The sequence below is a fragment of the Elgaria multicarinata genome, chromosome 19 (assembly GCF_023053635.1).
Source record: "Elgaria multicarinata webbii isolate HBS135686 ecotype San Diego chromosome 19, rElgMul1.1.pri, whole genome shotgun sequence".
Lineage (NCBI taxonomy): Eukaryota > Metazoa > Chordata > Lepidosauria > Squamata > Anguidae > Elgaria > Elgaria multicarinata.
The window spans coordinates 831,270-850,636 of NC_086189.1; the positions used below are offsets into that span (position 1 = coordinate 831,270).

At 45.0% G+C, this 19,367-nt stretch overlaps 1 protein-coding gene across 1 annotated transcript in view; it reads left to right on the forward strand.

Annotated features, from left to right (window-relative positions):
• Positions 1 to 19,367, forward strand: part of LOC134411230 (maestro heat-like repeat family member 5) — a 126,730-nt gene that overhangs the window by 33,559 nt on the left and 73,804 nt on the right. The window lies entirely within an intron of this gene.

Sequence of the window (19,367 nt, forward strand, 5' to 3'; positions counted from 1 at the left end):
TTATTTATTACTGGACATCTTTCTCAGACCCAAAGCATCTTACAACAAGAATGAAAATACTTTTAAAAATTAAAATAATAAGTCACTGCTTCTGCCATGGCCGTGGCATTTAAATGGCTTTCTTGGGCCAAGGGCAGAGCTCCTGCAACTTATGGGGGAAGAACTCCGAAACTTGCGAGAGGAGAGGCTGCCTTCGTGGCCCAGGTGCTCAGCGGAGGAATGTGCTGTGGCCGCTATGTCTGTAGTATCCCTCAGGCATAGGGACCCTACGGGTGAGCTTACCTGCTCAGCCTGCCACTTGCCTTTAGACTACCAGGCAATAACATCAGAGTCTTTTCATTGCTGGATTCTTTTATTACTAAAACTTCTTAGAACAGTGACACCAAACTCCCTCCGCAAGGCCCACAACACCAACTGACAGGAAACAGAGGCTCCGCCCAGGCCTTCGATGAGGACCTGGAGACTAGCAGCTACAGGCCTCTTAAAGGTATATACATCCACATATCACATCCCCCCTTCTCCATAAAAACAATAACTTTTGTTCAATTAAATCTTAACTTGTCAATCTCAGCTCTTCACCACTATCCCATAACATAGTCCTTAAACTTTGCTGGTAGTCTCACTTCTCGCCCACTCCGTGTCTGTTTGATTCCATCTGCTGTTACATCTGACGATAGCTCCAGTGGACTCTCCCCTTCAGAAATCCACTTGAAGAGGGGTTTTAGTGCCCGCCGCCATATTGGAATAAAACATGGAGCATTTCAAACCTCCTTCTGAGCTAAGCTTTATTGGGAACTTAGGAGAAAATTGGAGGAAATGGGAACAGAGACTACAACTATACCTTACAGTTACAAAAGCGGAGAAAGAGTCAGAAGACTACAAAATTGCTGTAATGCTGCACTGCATAGGAGAAAAGGCTTTAGAAATTTACAACACCATTCCTAATATCTATGCAGATCCTGAAAGTCAGACACTAGAAGAAGCCCTTGCTGCATTCAAAACTTATTGTGAGCCCAGGAGAAACCCTGTTTTTGAACGGTACCAGTTCTGGCAGCTTCCTTATAATGAGGAAGCAGGCATAGACTGTTTTGTTACAGCCCTTAGAGAAAAATCTCAGCATTGTGAATTTGGGGCCTCCACAGACCTGATGCTTAGAGACAAAATTGTTTTCAGCATCTCAGACAGCAAGCTTAAAGAAAAGCTTCTAGAAGACCCTAAGTTGACTCTAGAGCAAGCTATTACCATCTGTAGAGCAAAGGCTCTTATCAGGGCTCAGGCAACAGCAATGACCTCAGAAACAAACATCTTAGCCATCCAACATAAAAGCGGAAGGACCATAAGCTACCAAGAAAGTAAAAGGGCCCCAAAGCAGACCTTTGCAACAGTTAAACCTACAGCGGCAAGGGGCAATTCCTGCAGTAGATGCGGTTATGTTCACAGGCCCAGGCAGTGTCCAGCTTTTGGAGAGACCTGCAATAGGTGTGCAGGAAGGAATCACTTTGCTAAAATGTGTAGGACACAATCTGAGCCTTCCAGTCTCACCAAAGATGTAAATGCCTTATTCATGGGAGTAATAACTACATGCCATCAAGCTAGGCTCATGGGAAGCCCAGAAGCCTGGTATAGCACAGTAGTTGTGGCAGGACTTCCAGTTGTTTTCAAGTTAGATTCTGGATCTGATGCTAACACAATTCCAAAAGATATTGCAGAGTGCTTGCAGGATAAAGTGCATACAGCAATGACAAATGTGACACTAATTGCCTTTGGTGGAGCAAAGGTCAAACCAAGAGGTACCATTATAGCTCCTTGCAAAAATGGTCTGAAGAATCGAAATCTAACCTTCTATGTCACAGAAACTGGAGATCCACCACTTCTGGGTCGGTCAGCCTGTGTAGCCCTTGACTTGATCAGACGTGTGCACGTATTAGCAGTACATTCTCCAACCAAGATGGAGGGTCTCCTCAAACACTATTCTGATGTTTTTGAAGGCCTGGGTCGTTTCCCAGGTGTGCATCATATTCATGTGGATCCCACAGTATCACCTGTGGTGCATGGATGCAGAAAGATTCCATATGCAATCATAGCCCCTTTGAAAACAACATTGGAAGACCTAGAGTCAAAGGGAGTCATTACAAAGGTGACTATTCCAACAGCATGGGTCAACAGCATGGTGATAACACAAAAAAAGAATGGTTCACTCAGGCTGTGCCTTGATCCCAGGGATCTCAACAAGGCAGTGAAGCGACAACATTTTTCAATCCCTACAGTTGAGGATGTGCAGAGAGAACTTGCTGGCAAAAAGTTGTTTACCATTTTAGATGAGAAGGATGGCTACTGGCAAGTGGCCCTAGACAAGGAGTCATCGGAACTATGTACGTTTAACACCCCGTGGGGGAGGTATCATTTTAATAGACTGCCCTTCGGCATTAAGTCAGCAAGTGAAGTCTTCCAGCAGAAAAATTATGAGTGCTTTGGGGACATTCCTGGCATCCATATCATTGCCGATGACATGATTATTGCAGCATCCAGCAAGGAGGAGCATGATAAGATACTTAAACAGGTACTTGACAGAGCGAGGAAAAAGGGTGTCAAGTTTAATAAGGACAAAATTCAATTATTGGTGGATACTGTCAAGTATATGGGCCACATCTTCTCTAAGGATGGTGTACAACCAGATGACAGCAAGGTGGAAGCAATCATCCGATTACCTCCCCCTGAAGATAAGAAAGGTCTCCAAAGAATTCTGGGCACCATTCAATACTTGGCCCAATACATACCTAATGAGTCCAGCCTAACAGCTCCCCTCAGGACTCTTCTACGAAATGATATTATGTGGCAATGGGGGCCTGAACAGCAGGCAGCTCTTGATGGACTAAAACAAGCCATTACAACTGCACCAGTCTTGCAGTATTTTGACCCTAAGGAGCAACTATGGGTCCAAGCTGATGCATCCAAGGATGGTTTGGGGGCATGCCTATTCCAGAAAAAGAGACCAATTGCATATGCTTCTCGTGCCTTATCCAAGGCGGAGCAAAATTACGCACAAATAGAAAAGGAACTCTTGGCAATCGTCTTTGCAATGTCAAAATTCCATCAGTATGTTTTTGGTGTCCAAGTAAAAGTCCAATCAGATCATAAGCCACTGGAGGCAATTTTTGCCAAGCCACTGGGGAAGGCCCCAGCAAGATTACAGAGAATGTTATTACAACTGCAGAAATATGATATTCAGATCCACTATACGAAAGGCAAGGACATGTTTATAGCGGACACACTTTCTAGGGCGACTACAAGTACTCTCCCCACAGATACAGAACCTCTGATGGAAGATAGAGTGATCTACAGTTTGTCCAGTACAGACCCGCTTAGTGATCATATGCTCAAATCATTGCAAGAACACACGTCAGCAGATACATGCCTACAGGGCTTGAAGACTCTACATATTAATGGCTGGCCCAGGAGGCGCAAGCAGATTAGGCCTGAACTTTATCCCTATTGGCCTCTCAGAGACAGTATTCGAATTGAAAATGACTTGTTGCTGGTGGGACACAAAATCATCATCCCCCAGGGCGCCAGAGACAACATGTTAAAACTGCTGCACTTACCACACCAAGGGGTCAATAGATCTAAAGCACATGCTCGGGCATTGATGTATTGGCCTCGTATGAATGAAGAGATAGAACGGTGGGTCAACAATTGTCAGCCATGCCAGGAACATCAGCCAGCCAATCAGAGGGAACCAATGATCCCTCACGAGATCCCAGACCTGCCATGGCTAAAGGTAGCAGCTGATATTTTCGAGTTACAAGGTCACTCTTACCTGGTAGTCATGGACTACTTTTCTAAGTTCCCTGAAGTTCTCCACTTGACAGATAAAACAGCTGTGACTGTTGTTGCCAGATTGAAGGCAACATTTGCACGTCATGGTATACCTAAAGAGATAATCTGTGACCATGCACCATTTGCGAGCCAGGTTATGAGACAATTTGCAACTGAGTGGGGGATCACCTTGACACATTCGAGCCCAGCTTACCCCCAGTCCAACGGGCAAGCAGAACGTACTATACAAACCATCAAGCACATGCTATCGAAAACTCTACAAGATGGCGCTGATCCATATCTGGCTCTGTTGAACCTGCGTAATACTCCAGTAACAGGTTTAGATTTTGCTCCTGCCCAATTGCTCATGGGACGTTTACTACGGAGCACACTGCCAGCTATTACATCTGCCCTGAAGCCCAGGGTGCCACGTGGAGCGCACCCTAGATTACAAGATTGACAGAGGCAGCAGAAAGCATATTATGACAAGCACACAGCACCTCTTCCACCTTTGCAAGTAGGAGACAGGGTCAGGTTGAAAACAACTTTAGGTTGGATGCCAGCATCAGTAGCTCAGAAAAGAAGAGAGCCACGCTCATATGTAGTGGAGACTCCCCAAGGTCAAACTTATAGAAGGAACAGGGGGCACCTCAGGAGGGATTGCTTTTCCCCTGTGAGTGCAACCAATGTGGATCCCACAGTATCACCTGTGGTGCATGGAGGCTGGAAAAGCCTCAGGATAACCCCCATCCTGACCTCCCCAATCCCCTCCCCTCCGCCCCGCCCACTGGGGGAGTTCCTGACCTCGGAGAGGCATCAGTCATGGTTCTTTCTGTTTTGGATGCAAGGAGGAGGGAGGTGGTGGGGGGCAGAGGACTGACTCCCAGATCTGAGGTCAGAGTGCTGCCTTCCATGAACCTGGAATCCTCAATCTCCTGTGGCCCCCAGATGCTATCTAGGGAGCCTATCTGTTATTTTACTTTGTATATTATTTAAGGTGTGTGTGAGTTTGCTTGGGGCTACAGCTTCACCAATCCCCAATACAAACAAAAAAGTCTGAGCCAAAGACAAAGAAAAGTTACTTAAGTATCCCTTTTTACTTATTCCCCCCCCTCCAACATTGGGATTGGAGGATGCTTCACATGGGCTGATCACTTATCACGACTGGGTGATGAAGATGCCAATCAACGTTAAACAAAGGTTCCCCCTCCCTCTTTTACCCATTCAATAAAAATTTAAAAACCCAACCGCTGAACTTTTTTTTTTTTTTTAAATCAACACAAATGACCCTCAATCATCAACGTCTCTAAGCACACTAATTTTCAGGGATCTAGCTTTAAAAACAAGTTATAGGAGTTTTTTTGCCTAATGCAATCCTATGGGGAGAAAAGTCCAAAATGGCGGACGGAGCTCCAAAAAGACACGGAGCGCTCTGCAAATCAGTAAATTGCTCAGCTGCCCACAACCCGCTTCTCCACTTTTGACGGAGGCGAAGCAGGTCGCTCCGCTCCCACTTCTACAACCTGAAACGGGATGGAGCACAGCCCGAATTAACATTGCCCATATCAAGGGAATTCCTCATTATAAAGTTGAAGATGTACACAATGCAGCAGATGCCCTCAAATCCACAATCATGCACAGCCTTCACCATGTTGGTTTCTCCTCTGGCCATGTAACCACAGGTGAGCCTGGCCAGCCACCCCTCCACCATGTACTTCATGGCCTCCATAATTTCAGCCATCGTGTGGGACTGTGTTCTGTTAGTAGTATAACTGTATAAATTTAATACTTAAGGATAATTCTGTATAATTACACCGTTAATACTAAAATCATTAGTATTAATATTGGAGGACGCTTCAAAAACAGGTACCCCCTCCTGCTCTTTTACCCTATTTTTAAAAAAAATATAGCAAGCAAACTGCAGCACACAAAGTGCTGAAAATAGGCACAAATGTTTCCCCACCCATGACTCTCTATAAGCACATTGTTTCAAGGAGGTAGCTTGAAAAAAAAGTTATCAGCTAACCTTTTCCGCAATGCAACTATGGGGAAAATATCCAAAACGGACGTGCCCAGGGGGAGGGGGATATGCCAATTTGACTGGCCCTAAGTAGGTATCAGTCTTTAAGAAGCTACCTTTCACTTCAGCACATGATAGGCATTAGCTTCTCCAGTCTCCACTGGTTACTCTTCGGAGTGCTCTGATTACCCTCCAAGGGCAGGAGTGTGCACTGGGCATGTCCACATGCCCTAGGGGACCTCATCGACTTGCACCACATCTATTCAGTTGTTCACCAAGGTTAGGGTGAACCTTGTGATTTGTGATTAGATGTGAACCTTGTGATTTGTGATCAGTTGTGATTTGCTGAATCACAACAAGTTTTTTTTTTTAAGGCTATATCTGTCTTTTACCAGTAAAAGGAAAGTGGACATGCCCAGAAGCTAGCTTACACTTCAACTCATTACAGGCATAGGTAGCTTCACTGGTTAATCTTTGGAGGGTTCTGAGGACCCTCCAAGGGTAGGAGTATGCACTGGGCACGTCCACATGCCCTAGGGGACCTCATCCCCTTGCACCACATCTATTCAGTTGTTCACCAAGGTTAGGGTGGTTAGCAGTGCTGTGTTTCCTATTTATTTATTTATTTGCTTAGTATATGATTTCAGGTTGTGTTTGTGCGTTTGGTGGGGCTACTGTTTAAAAAAACACTGGGAAAAGTCCGTTCAGAGACTAAGAAAGAGAAGTTTCCCAGTATCCCAGTTTACTAAGTATCCCGTTTTGCCTATCCACCCCTCCAACTTTGGGATTGGAGGATGCTTAGTCAGGTGATCATGACTGGGAGTTGAATCTGCCTCTCAGCACTTCAAAAAGGTACCTCTCCAGCTTTTTTTACCCTATTTTTAAAAAAATTATAGCAAGCAAACCGCACCACACAGAGTGCTGAAAATAGGCTCAAAATGACCCCCACCCACAACTCTCTAAGCACAGTGAGTTTCAAATAGCTTGAAAAACAAAAAAGTTATCCACTAATCTTTTCCGCAATGCAATCCTATGGGCGAAATAATCCAAAATGGCGGGCGGATCGCTCCGCGAAAAGAGGACCACTCCGTTTATGGTCACCTGTCTTCGCCATGCTTCTCCAGCCCCCGATTTGCTTCTCCGCCTCAGGCGGAGGAGGATCACCCCAATTCGCTGTTGCTTCTCCAATCCTAAGGGAAGCGGATCACACCCCTAGCAGCGGTGTGCACGGACCCCCTGCTCCGCTTCTCTTCCAGATCCGCATTTTGCGGATTGGGCCACTTCGCTCCACCCCCGCTCCGCCTATGTCCGCTCCACTCCGCTGCGGAGCTCCGGATCCAGATCGGAGCTCCGTTTCCCCCCCATAGGGTTGCATTGAAAGCTAAAAAAGTAAACAACTTTTTTTCTGTTAAAGTTAGAAACCTCAAGTTTGGCACCATGACACCTCATGGACGTATACACACGCATGCCAAGTTTCAAGGGAATCCCATCATCCCCTGATTTTTGGGGAATTTTTGAAAATCGGGCACCCCATTCACACCCCTTTCGATAGCTCCGTCAATTTGCACGTTAAAAACCTCAAACTCGCCACCATGAAAGCTTATCCAGGGATACACACGCACACCGAGACTCAAGGCAATCCCATCATCCCCTGATTTTGGGGGAATTTATGAAAATCGGGCACCCCATTCACACCCTTTTCGATAGCTCCGTCAGTTTGCATGTTAGAAACCACAAACTCGGCACCATGAAAGCTAATCCATGTGTCCACATGGACGCTGAGACTCAAGGCAATCCCATCATCGCCTGATTTTTGGCGGGGCTTAAACCTTTTAACTCACCCCAAATCAAGTCCCATTCTACAACTACGTCAATTTGCACGTCAGAAACCTATCCTTTGGTCCCATGACAGCTTACCCATGTGTCCACATGGACGCCATGTTTCAAGCCAATCCCATCATCCCCTGATGTTAGGGGAAGTTTTGAAAATCGGACACTCCAGTATGTCAGGGATTTAAAGTTGCAATGCAGACAGCTCAATGGGGCCAGTTCAAAGGAAATCCCAACATGCCATGAGATAACCCTAAATCTTCTTCCACACTTGAAAAATGGATTTTTGAACTTGATAAAGTCTAAGTGAGCGCAGGAAGGACTTCTCCCCTGAGTCAAAGCAAGACACATACACCATCCCTGCGAGGCGGGAAGGGGAGAAGGGAGGGAAGGCAGGCAGGCAGGCAGCATGCATTGTAGTGCCGCAAGGATGGCTTGAGCACTAACGCATAGCAAACCAACCCGTAAGCGGGCGCAAGGAGGAAGTGAGGCAAGGATGGCTGGTTGTTTCTTTCTAAGCCAGCAGTTACGCATTGAGGGGCATAGAGGAGGACGACTGGGAGCAAGCGTGCCGGAGGGTGCTGGGCACGAACCGCAAAGCCCATCTCCCAGGCACCAGGCAGGCAGAGCAGGCGAGGAGTCAGTCCTGGCAGATGCCCCACCACAGTAGCACCCTGGGTGGTGGAAAGCAGGCAGGCAGGCAGGCCCAGAAAAGCTGGTACCTTGCACAAGTAAGCCATAGATCTGCGGGGGAGTCAGTCCCAGCAGATCCAGCTACCTCACGAGGACGGCTCCCAGGCATGCGGGCATGCGCATCCACCGTAGTGGCTGTGCTCAACTCGGCGCACTACAAGAGGAGTTGAAGTGAGAGCTCACTTCTCAGAAAACTTAAACTGTCCGTACGCACTAAGTGGCTGTACTATGGGAGATCGGTGGACTCCTGGAGTACCTCCCGCACATAGGGGAAGTCAATGAGTTGAAGTGACAGCTTGCTTCTCAAATAGGGGTTACAGTGGAAGAGGGGTGGGACGAGACCGGGGAGAGAGGCCTCCAATATCATCTGTACGCCGATGATACACAACTATATCTGTCATCTCCGGAACTTTCTCCTGATGTTCACGTTCGTATCTCGGCATGTCTTTCAGATATCTCAGCTTGGCTGCTTCATCGTCGTTTGAAACTTAATATGGCAAAGACTGAATTGCTTGTTTTTCCTCCTAAACCTTCTCCTCATCTCTCATTCTCTCTTACTGTCAATGATGTTACGCTTACTCCGGTCAAGGAAGCTCGTAGCCTTGGCTTTATATTTGACTCCTCGCTCTCCTTTATTCCTTATATTGAGGCAGTAGCTAAATCTTGTCGTTTTTCCTGTATAATATTGCCAGGATTCTATCATTTTTGTCTGTCTCTTCTGCCAAGACGCTTGTTCATGCACTGGTTATTTCACGGTTGGACTACTGCAACCTTCTTCTCTCTGGCCTTCCTTCTTCTCACATCAGTCCGTTGGTTTCTGTCCACCACTCTGCCGCAAAGATCATCTTCTTGGCTCGCCGCTCTGACCATGTTACTCCGCTTCTGAAATCTCTTCATTGGCTTCCAATTCACTTCAGAATCCAATATAAACGTCTAGCTCCTTCCTATCTCTCCTCTCTCATCTCACACTATTGCCCCGCTCGTGCTCTTCGCTCCTCTGATGCCATGTTTCTCGCCTGCCCAAGGGCCTCTACTTCCCTTGCTCGGCTTCGTCCATTTTCTTCTGCTGCCCCTTACGCCTGGAACGCTCTTCCAGAACATTTGAGAACTACAAGTTCAATCGCAGCTTTTAAAGCTCAACTAAAAACTTTTCTTTTTCCTAAAGCTTTTAAAACTTGATGTTGTGCGGATTTTATACTGTTAGTTTTACCCTACCCTGTGCCTGCTTACCCTACCCTGTGCCTGTTTGGATACTTCTGGATCAGGGAGTACGTCTTCCACTCCAAGGGCACTCCAAAGGGCGACCCGTGGACTGCTGGAGAGAGGCAGCCTGGCTAGTGGTGGTGGTGGCAGGCATTGCCTTGCCCCCTGCTTGCACCTCACCCAAACACGTGCAGTCAATCATGGAGTCTTTTGGAACTGGGTGGAAAACTATCCGGATGAGTTTACTAAGCTGTACCAGACGCCACAGAAATGAAATGAAATCAAGTGTGGTGCTTTGCCCTCACACAGTCACACACACACACACGGACGCTGACGAACTCTGCCTACAGCTTTTAGAGGCTCATGATGCCCACCAGGCAGGAAGTATTCTCCTTTAGGGGAAGATCCAGCCTGGCAGTGCTGCCTGCTACGTCGTCTACTGTGGTAGTGAGGAAGAGAAGAGAAAGCCTGAATTTGACGGAGTGAACTGAATTGTAGAAGGACTACAGCCTGCCTGCCTGTATGTATGTAAGACGAAGAAGGCATGACCTTACTGAGACAGACGAATCGAATGATTCAGAGTTGATGTTGTGAACTGAAACACAGCCACTAAATAATATTATAATAATAATAATAATAATAATAATAATAATAATAATAATGAAAAAGCCTGCCTGAACTGTAGTCTGCCTGCCAACCGAAGGAGGGGTGGAATTAAAGGGAGGGGAGCCTGCCTGTCACTCCCACGAGGGCTTGAGGGTGGGGTATCCCAGCAGGGGCAGATTGCTCTTCAGAAAGACCAGCTGCTCCACCAAGTCCGGCTCCAAGCGAGAGCGGTGAGGGGTCACTATGTCGCCCACCATAGAGAATACCCTCTCGCATGGAACACTGGTGGGTGGGCAGCTGAGTCGATCCATGGCCACCCGTGCCAGTTCCGGCCAAATCTGGCAGCGGGATGACCAGTAGGCCAGGGGGTCCATGGAGCAGTCCTCCATGGGCTCTGCCAGGTAACGCTGCACGGTGGTTCCAGCGTCATCCTGGCCGGTGGCTGGGGAGGGTCTCTGCCAAACCACGGAATGCAGAGCCTCTGCCCAATACCCCTGGCCTGTGCTACTGCTGGCAGGGATGCAGGTGAGGCTGCTGCTGGTGCTGCTGCTGCTGCCGCTGCAGGGAGGGGTGGCCTGCTCCTCTGCCTCACTCTGCCCCTCTGCCTCACTCTGCCCCACCCTCTTGGCCCGTGCCGCCCGCACTTCACCCACCAGCATTTCCACCCAGTGCTGCCTGGTATTTGGCCCACAAAGCCCATCCTTCACACGAGGGTCGCACATGGCCGCCAACATGTAGGCCCTGTCTGTTTGGATGGGCTCCAGCCTCTGCATCAGGCCGTCCCTCAGCCTGGTCACCGCTTCGCGTACCTTGGGCTCGAAGCGCCTGCCGGTGACGGGATCCTTGTACTCCAGAAACTCGCCCATCTGTTTCTGGAGATGCCTGCATACAGGGATCACCTGGCTGAGGAGGGCAGAGCTAGTGCTCAGGGTCTCGGTGGCCTCAAGGAACGGCTTGAGGACCACCACCAGCTGGGACATGGCGTCCCACTGCTGCTTGCCCATGTGGTGGACGCCCATGTCCCTGACCCTGAACAAGTCGTGGATGGCACGCTGTTGCTCCACCATACGCTCCAGCATCAGGTAGGTGGAGTTCCAGCATGTCACCACGTCTTGCACTAGCCTGTGCTGTGGGAGATTCAACTCCTCCTGCTTCTCCCGCAACAAGCGACTGCCCTTGACGCTGTGGTGGAAATGCCCTGCCACCTTTCTGCAGCTCTCCAGGAGGTTACGGATCCCGGACAGGGGACCGAGGTTGGCCTTGCTGCCCATCCCAAGGCCATCCCTCACCACCAGGTTCAAGATGTGCGCGATGCAGCGGATGCCCTCGAATCCGCCGTCGCGCACCGCCTTCACCATGTTGGCTCCCTCGTCGTGACCATGTAACCACGGGTGACCTTCTGCCCAGCTAGCCACCCATCCACCATGCGGTTCATGGCCTCCGTAATCTCCCCTGCTGTGTGGGACTGGTCCATCACTTGCGTGTGGAGGAGGGCCCAGCAGTAGCCCTCCTTGCCAGTCCCTCTAGTGCTGGATGCTTCCTGCCCCACGGCTGCCCACCAGTGTGCCGTCAGGGACAGGTAAGCGTGCACTCCACTCTCGCTGGACCAAATGTCAGAGGTGAAGTGCACCATCCGTGCCTCCGCCTGGCACAGGCGACCCAGCACTAACTCCCTGCAGGAACGGTACAGGGAAGGCACCACCCACCTGCTCAGGGTGGTGCGACACGGCAGCTTATAGTATGGCACCACAAGTGCCATCAGCCTCTTGAAGCCTGCATTGTCAACGAGGCTGAATGGCTGGTCGTCCAACGCCACCATCTCACCGATGCGGGTAGTGATCTTGGTGGGCGTTGGAAAATGCCATCTTGTGGGTCCATACTTCCCCCACCCCATGTCCTGCAGGGTTGCCTGCCTAACCCTTGTGGGGATGGGAGATAGAGAGCTTAGAGTGGCAGTGCCAGCAGCAGCAGCAGCAGCAGCAGCCGCCGCCTTTGGCTTTCCCCTGGAACCAGTCGCCTTGCCCGCCTCTTTCCCCAACAAGACCGCCTGGTGCTGCCTCTGAAGATGCATCTTCATGCTGCTGGTTCCATAATGCCCTGTCGATGAACCCCTGCTTAGGGTGAGTTTGCAGTGGCTACAGACAGCAAAGCGGGGATCCGCCCTACCTCAAAGTGGTCCCACACTATACTTGTCTTTCGCTTCCGTGGTGACACCAATTGCCCGCCTGAGCTCTCTGGTGTTGCCACAGAAACAGGGGTGGCAGCGGAAGAGGTGTGGGATGAGACTGGGGAGAGAGCCTCGGCCTGCTGCTGCTCCTCCTCAGCCCACACATCCTGGAGGACCACTGCCTCCTCCTCCTCCTCCTGCCCCTCCACTGTGCTGAGGACCTCGTCTAGGTGGTCTGGAGACAGGTCCATCAGCGGGCTCGTGGGCTCAAACGATAATGAAGGAGTTGGGGATACTCCTCTAATGGCACTGCTGCCACGTGCCTCTTGCAAAGGGGCACTTTTCCCACCCTCAAAAAGAGAACGCCGGGCACAAGTTGCAGAAGAGAGTGCGCCTGCCTGCTGCTTGTCCTGCTTCTGTTGCGGAGCAGCCAGCCAAGGAGTTGCCCGTTTGATTTTTACAGCAGGAGAGGCAGCCTGCTGCTTACTGCTGGTAGCCTGAGCCTTGCTGCTTTCAGCACGCCTGCTCCCTCTTCTCATGATGATATAATATACTACTAATAATATCTACTAATAATAATATGTATAAGAATAAAATATTAATACTAATAATAATATGTATAAGAATATACTAATATACTACTAAGAATATGTATAAGAAGATAAAAATATGTTTAAGAATATTACTAAATGTAGGGAATTGGGACAAGAAGTGTGTGTATGCTTTCCCCAAACAGGATTTGAAATGCTCAATCTGTGGCTGTTGCACTTCACAAACAGTGCACTGCACACACACAGCACACAGCACACAATATAACACAGTCCAAGTAACAGAGAGAAGAAATAGAGAATAATTTTTTATTTGGTATTTATTTTTTTGTATATAGAAGGAAGATGAAACACAGTCAGTCAGGCTTTAAGAGAAGGAAAGGGGGGGGGGACAACCAACCAACCAAACACTCACTCCAAAATTTAAAAATAAAGTTTATATTAAATCAAAGTAAGGGAAAAACACACAGCAAACTAAGCAAAAAGTCAGAAAGAAGCAAAGAAACACACACACGCGCGCCAAGCTAAATCCTAATCTATCTCCAAAGTACACAGCAGCAGCTAACTAAAGTAGACCCTCTCTCCACGAACGCCAAACCCACAAAGACACTGAAAGCAGAAACGTCTCAGGGTGGCTCTGCCTTTGTCCCCCCTCCCACGCTGGGATTGGAGGATGCTTCATGAGGTGATCAATTCTCATCAGGATTGGGAGTTGAATGTGCCTGTCATCGCTTCAAAAAAAAAAAAAAAAAAAAAACCCAAACCGCCGGTTTACCAGCGCTGTCCCTGTTTGTTGACCCGATTTTTAAAAAAATATTGCACGCGAACCGAACCACGCAGAGAGCTGAGAGTATTCTCAAAATGACCCCCATCCACGACTCTCTAAGCACAAGATTTTTCAGAAAGATAGCATCAAAAACAACACAGTTATCCGCGATTCTTTTCCGCAATGCGAAAATGTTTCCGCAATGCGAAATGTTTCAAGATGGCGATCAGAGCAGACTGCGTAAAGAGAAGCGCTCCGAAAATGGCTGCTTCTCTTCGCCTTGCTTCTAGGGGCCCGCGGTCCGCTTCTACTCCGCCTCTGGGCAAGGCGGAGCAGGCCAATTCGCTCCTGCTTCTGCGCTTCTAATCGGAGCGGAGCACATGCCTAATTCTTAACATATAAGTGCACCCCCCACCTCGGGATCTATTCCTGCTTCCAAAATCTCATACTTTCTTCTGCTGGCGGTTTCCCACTTCCCTTAGAAAACACAAATATTAGGAACTGTTTCCAGATTCCTTCAAACTCATTTATTTTAGTTATACCTCTCCTCCATTTAATATTACAAGTCAACTTATCATTAATAGCTATATCCCATACTTCTTTGTACCATTCTTCAATAGAATATTCCCCTTGAATCTTCCAGTTCCTAGCTACCATCAATCGTGCTGCAGTCAGCAAACTCAATATCAATTCTTTAATTTCTTTTCCACATTTTAAATCTTCTAATAGTGACAGTAATGCAATTTTTGGTGTTTGTTCTATTTTCATTCCCACTATTTCTTCAATTTCCAAAAACACCAAATTCCATAATCTTTGTACATATTTGCATTCCCACCACATATGTAAATACGTTCCGTTTTCCCCACAACCTCTCCAACAATTTGCTGAATGCTGATTATTTATCTTATTCAATCTAATCGGGATTAGGTACCACCTCCACAAAAATTTAAAATAATTCTCTTTTATTCTCACTGACATATTTCTCAACACTCTTTTTTTCCAGAGTCCCTCCCAGCTCTGTCGTCCTATTTGTACCTTCAAATTTGTCTCCCATACCAATTTTCCTGAACTATCCACCAGCCCTTTCTCTAGCAATATTTTATATATTTCACTCATTAACCCTTTTAATACTGAACTTCCTCCCTTATTTTTTTTCCTTACATTTTTCCCTTTTAACTATTAATTCCTCAAACTTCGTCATTTCTCTACAAACTCTATTTTCTCTAATCCACTTTTTATTCCACTGTTCTAATTGCCTATAATCTAACCAAGTTAATTTTTTCTCTTTTAAAACCTCTTCCATATCTTCTCTTGTATTTATTTCTCTCAACCAATTCTTTAACTTCATTTTATTTTTCTCTATTAATATTTTACTTAATCTGCCCTTCAGTTCCTCTGGGAAGTTCATTAACATTATTTACCGGTGACAAAGGGGAGCCGCTTGGAAGCAGCTCCCCTTTAAATTTACTCCAGATTTCCCAGTGAGACCTCAGGAGCAGATTACCTATACTTTCAACCCATTTTCTCCCTCCTTCCCTAAAAAAAACATTTTCCAATCTCGTCTCTATATTACTTGTAGTTTTGTCCTCCATCCAATCTAAGTCTCCTACTCCTATAATTGCTTCTACTATATGCCTTAATCTGTTTGCTACATAATATAATTTTATATTTGGGAGACCCATTCCACCCTTCCTTTGACTTAAATACCAATTATTCTTATTTACCCTCGCTTTCTTATCTCCATTACAGAAATTGTTTATTATATTTTGCCAACTTTTTATCTCTAACTCTGAAATTTTTATTGGTAACATCCTAAACACAAAATTAATCTTTGCTAAAATCTTCATTTTTATTAATGCTATTCTTCCAAACCATGATAAATTTAATCTTTTATATTTTTCCAATTTTACTAAAACCTCTTTTTTTAACTTAATTAAATTTTCCTTCTCTAGATTATCTAAATTTTTTGTAATTTTAATTCCCAAATATCTAATCTGTTCCTTAACTCTCATTTCTATTCCCTTCCGTTCCCATTCCTTTTCTTCTTTTTTAGTATAATTAAACAAAATCATCTCTGATTTGGACCAGTTTATTCTTAATCCAGTAGCTTCTTCAAATTCTCTCAATTGTTGTTTAATTCTATCTATCTTTCTTATTGGATTCTTGATAGTTAATAGGGTATCATCCGCAAACATATTCAATTTTATTTTTTTTACACCACCAATTCCTTCTATCTCTCCATCATCTTTTAATGCATTCGCCAGTACTTCCATAACCATTACAAACAGGACCGGCGAGAGCGGACATCCTTGTCTTGTACCTCTGGCTAGTCGTATCTTATCAGTGAGTCCGTCGTTTACCACCACTACAGCTGTATTTTGGGAATATAACTGTTCTATTATCATTTTAAATTTATTTCCAAATCCCATTTTATCTAAAATAATCTTTAGTGCCTGCCAGCTCACACAATCAAAAGCCTTAAAGATATCCAGTGCCAAAATTCCTGCCTTAATCTTAGATTTTTTTATCTCATATATTACATTTAAAACTCTTCCCACTAAATTGTGCATCTGTCTACCCGCCACAAATCCACATTGGCCTTCTCCTATGTATTCCGATATAAATTTATTTAACCGTTTTGCCAAAATTGATGAAATTTTTTTAGCATCTTGATTTATTAGTGAAATAGGTCTATATGAATCAGGGACAGTCAAATCTTTATCTGGTTTTGGAATTAATATTATCAATGAATGTTCCCATGATTCTGGCGTCTTCTCTCCTTGCAATATAGCGTTATAAAGTTTCAATAATTTCGGTACTAAAAACCCTTTGAAAACCTTATAATATTCTGATCCTAGACCATCTGCTCCCGGTGATTTACCCACTTGCAAGTTGTCTATTACTTCTTCAACCTCTCTTTGAGTTATTACCTTCTCCATTAGCTCTTTATGTTCTATTTTTATTCTCTTCTTTATATACCTTTCTATATAATCTTCCAACTTCTTTTTTTGGATATCTTTCCCCTTATATAGTTCTTGATAAAATTCCTGAATTTTTTTTATTTTATCCTTCATTGTATGACAATAATTCCCTTGTTTATCCTTCAATGCTCCTATCCCATTTCTCGCTTTTTCTTTTTGTGTGAGTCTGGCAAGCAATCTAGAATTTCTATTGCTATTTTCGAAATACTCCCTTTTCATATAAATTATGTTTTTCTGAACCTGTTCTATATTTATATTCTCTAACTCCTTTTTCTGAGGTTGTATTTCTATTAATTTATATTTATTTTTACCCTGCCAATATTCTTCCTCCAGACTCCTAATCTCTGTCCCTAACTTCTCCTGCTCTGCATATTGTTGTCTTTTTAAATTACACATTTCTCTAATACAAATTCCTCTTGCTACAGCCTTCATGGTGTCCCAAACCACCGACCCTTCTGTTCCTCCCTTTTCATTAATTTCCCAGGACTCTGACAATTTCAAAATTTTTGTATTCAATTTCCACCTATATGCTTCTTTATAATTCTTCTTAATTGTAAACTCTAAACTTAACAATGCGTGATCTGTTACCTTTATTACCCCCATTTTACATACCCTAGTTGCAAACTCTTTCGAGACAAATATATAGTCTATCCTAGAGTATGTATGATGAACTGGGGAATAATATGAAAACCCAGGCTTTGCCCCATTAAGTAAACGCCAACAATCCACATAATCATTTTCTTTTACTAATTTATTCATTATAGTGATATTATTTCTCTTTTCTCTTGTCAAGAAATACTTTTGTAAGCCGCCGTGAGAGCCTTTTTTGGCTGAATGGCAGCATAAAAATCCATACATAAATAAAATAAATAAATAAACGTTAGTGAGGTTTGACCTGTCCCATCTATTATCCATAACCATATTAAAGTCCCCAGCTAAGATGACATACCCCTCCTTAAATTCTTCTATTTCTTTAAATAATTTTATAAAAAACTTTATAAACATTTGGGGCATAAACATTAATTAATGTATATACTTTTCCTTCAATTTTGCCTTTTATCATAAGGTATCTACCACTACCGTCCTTCTTTATAGTTTCTAATATAAATCCACTTTTTTTGAAATCAAAGTGGCCACTCCATTTTTTTTGAAGTCCCCAATGACTTTTCATAATAAACTGACCACTTTGTCCTTATCATATTTGCGTTCTCGAACCCTTGATGTGTTTCTTGCCACATAATAATGTCAGATCCTTCTTTATTTAACATTGTTCAATTCTCCTCCTTTTCACGACTGCCCCCAAACCTTTAACATTGAGCGTTGATACTTTTATTTTTTTATCCATGGTCACCCTTTTGATATCTCTTTCGATCCCTTGTGCTCTGTAACTCAAATTCACATATATAAAGACACAAATACCATAAAAAACCTCCAATCCCATACTCCAACCCGCTTCTTCCCCCCTACCCCCCACCCCCCACCTCTCCCCTCCCAAATCCCCGTAAGTCTATCACTCCGGCCATCTACTTTTAGGGGGGAGGGGGGGAGGCAGTGCTTCGCCTGGCCAGCAAGGTCTCTATATTTTATCAATTCTGTCTACAATTATCAGATGCCCCTGCCTCACTTCCCTCCCCGCCTGTTTCAGTCAAACTAGCATCATCATACAGACCCAAACTCTTCAGCAGCTCCTTGCCCTGATCCAAAGAGGTTACTCTGTGCTGCCTCTCACCATATGTAAATCTTAAAAATACAGGGTAACCCCAAGCATATCTTATTGCTTTTTTCACTAATATTTCCGTTATCGGCTTAACACTACGTCTCCAATTAAGTGTATGCTGACAAAGATCGTTGTAAATTTGCACTGTTTTGTCTTTATATTGTAGCAGGGCCATGGATCTCAATTTCTTCATAACTTGCTCTTTCTTGTAGTAACTGCCAAATTTTACCAGAATATCTCTAGTCGCTCCCTTGTAATTTTGTTCCCCCACTCTATGAATTCTGTTTAAATCACAGTCCTCTATTTCCAAATCAGGCATCATATCTTTGAACCATTGCAGAATTATGCCTCTCAAATCTTCTTGTGATTGAATCAGATGTTTAATACGAATTGATGAACGACGATTGTAATCTTCTAATTGGATCAGCCTTAATTCATGGTCCTGAAATTGGACATTAGAGGTTTTTTCATGAACATTCTGTCTTTTCTCCAGGAAATTTACCCCTACCTCCAGATTTTTTATGCTCTTAACGTTCTGAGCAATCTTATCAGCCAGCACTGCCATTCGTTTATCTGATCTCTCAGCCTGTTGATCGATTCTCTTAAAAATAGTCTCATTATTCTCTACTATGAAACTTTTGATTTCAGCCATGGTGGCTGGCTCCTTGCCAACTGGTGCCTTGCCACCTTCCGCCATTGTAGGGTCTGCCGCTGCTATCTCTGTCTCTCCCTGCTCTTCTTCCAAGGCCAATTTCTCAAGGTGGGGGAGGTTGTGATTACTGGGTCGTTTCCTTGACCAGGTAACTTTTGAAAATTCGGTTTTAATTTTTTTTTTAATGTTCGACATAGGGCATAAATCTCTTTCTTAATGTCCTGGCTCTTCTTCCTTGCCCGGGGTATTTTTCTCTCTCTGTAGTTCCCGGGAATTTACAACTCTCTCTTCTCCAACAAAGGGTGAGATCCACCATAAATCAAGTCAGCATTCGCTGGGGGAGCTCCAACAGTTAGGGTTCCAAACTG